The sequence below is a fragment of the Coregonus lavaretus genome (assembly GCF_964263955.1).
Source record: "Coregonus lavaretus genome assembly, chromosome: 33".
In the NCBI taxonomy this organism is placed as follows: Eukaryota; Metazoa; Chordata; class Actinopteri; order Salmoniformes; family Salmonidae; genus Coregonus; species Coregonus lavaretus.
The window spans coordinates 12,853,839-12,856,085 of NC_140020.1; the positions used below are offsets into that span (position 1 = coordinate 12,853,839).

General features: G+C 37.5%; 1 pseudogene across 1 annotated transcript; it reads right to left on the bottom strand.

The window, feature by feature from the left end:
- Positions 1-691: 691 nt before the first annotated feature.
- On the bottom strand, positions 692-1,662 carry LOC311108143 (trace amine-associated receptor 1-like; annotated as a pseudogene). Its single transcript has one exon. The product of its transcript is annotated as a trace amine-associated receptor 1-like (transcript).
- Positions 1,663-2,247: the final 585 nt, after the last annotated feature.

Sequence of the window (2,247 nt, forward strand, 5' to 3'; positions counted from 1 at the left end):
ACAGGGACACTTGAAGTCAATCTTAAATGAATCATTGTTTATTGACAGCAAGCTGGAGAGATCACAGTGAAACTTAGATGCATAAAGTACCGGTCTGAAGTGAGCTCCATCTGGGCAGTCCCGTTAGATCTCTTATATATTGCTTACAGACACGTTACATAGGCATGGTTCATAGGGTTGGTTCCGGCATGTGTCTGGCACCATCTCCTATCTTAATTTATAGAACATATTCTGGGCGTTCTGCCAGATGGTCCTAAGGAGGGGGTCATGTCGCCCCCCTCATATCTTTACTAAGCAGAGGCAGGAACCAAGGATTATTTATGACACTAAGACAAGATGAACATTCTCAAGGCTGTCTCTTCACATGATAAAATGTTCCATCACAGTATGTATGTATGTATGTTTGTACAGTATGTACTGGATATGGGATAGGAGAGGCTACAGTAACTCTCACTGGTAGATTTGCTTTGGATAGGCCTACTGCAGTCTCACCCATGTTCAAATGAAATGATGTTATTAATAAAAAAGGTTTTGGGGTCAACTGGATTGTAATTGCTTTTGAATACTACACACCTGTGGCTGGTTTAAGAAAAAGGACTGAGAGCAAGGCACATATTTGTCACAGTTCTGTTTCAGTACTGGTTTTGGACATATTTATTTTGAAAACGTGTATTATTAAAGGTTGAAATATTTAACCAGAAATGATCATTCTAAACCCCCTCCTGAACCAACTGTAAAATAATGCATACAACATGGGATTAATAGTTGAATTCAAATAGCCAATCCATATAAATGTTACAAACAAAACTAGTGGGGTAGACTAACTAATAAAGGGATCAATACAGTTGGAGACATGAAGGGGTGTCCAGAATGATAGAAATACCCCCATAATGATAGCAAGTGTTTTGGTGGCCTTCTTCTGGGATTTTCCTACAGAGTTCTGATTGGTTGTACACTGAATTGAGTGTGCCTGTCTCAGTGCTATAAGGACAATCTTTAGATAAATGCTAATCATCCCTACTCCTGGGATGTAAAATGAGATCACCGAAGCCACCTTACTCGATAATTTGTTTTGAAGAAAAACACATCGTCCCTCCCAGGCAACATATTGATGGTAAAACTCCTCAATGCCCCAAATATTGAGCTCTAGAAATATTATACCAAACCCTACTGTGGCAGGAACAGTCCAGGTGACCACGATCATAATCACAACAACATGAGCAGTCTATAATGGAGAGGGCAACACACTGCATAATATCAGTCAATATAAATAAAATACAAATTAAGAATGGATGCATTGCACAACATAACATCAGTGCTGCTGTGGATTTTACAAAATAAATCTAAAAAATACAAGCAGCTTTCCACTAAATATACCATGCTGGGAGGCATGACTAATACCCCTAAGAGGAGGTCTGATACAGCCAGGGAGAGGATGAGGTAGTTGGTTGGGGTGTGGAGCTCTTTGAAGTGAATTATGGGGAAGATTACAAGAAGGTTGCCACACACTGTGAGAACAGACATTGAGCCAAGGAAGAGATAAAGTTGTACTTGTATTGTTGGAGGAAATATTGATATATTGCAAGACCCATTTACTGATTCAAAACATAGAAGTACATCCTCAATAATATCAGTCTTGCTGAGACTGATTCCTGGTTCCATGTTTGTGGTTGAAAGAATCTTATCTGGAAATAAAAAAAAGATTAATTATTACTATACACTTAAACATTAACTACAGAGTATTAGTTGGAAATTAATGACATTATGCATGGTTAAATGTTTTAAATACAAATACTGTATTTTTACACACAGTATACTGTCACTTATAAAATTAGTTGCACTTTGTTAATTATCCCATTAATTAACTGAGAAGACTGAAATACTGCTTGTTTTTAACTAAACAGTATTTCAATGTTCTTGATTTTCCACGTTGAATAATGGGATAATTAAGAGTACAGCAACACTTTCCATCACTGGATTGAGGTACATTTTCTAGCCACATCTCGCATTCATCACCACAGTGCAAACATTAAGGCTAAGCGTTGTTTCGACTTGAAGGTAGAATATATATTTACTGCTAAGGGATCACTTGCTACTGTAGTCACAGGTACAGGTAAGTGAGTGGTGCTGAATCAAGCACAATCTTAGAAGAATGATAGTGTTTATATACTTTTTGGGGCATATTTTGGGCACAACCCTTTCCATGCTGCCAACCAGTTACATTAGGTTATTTATGTATATTCAATT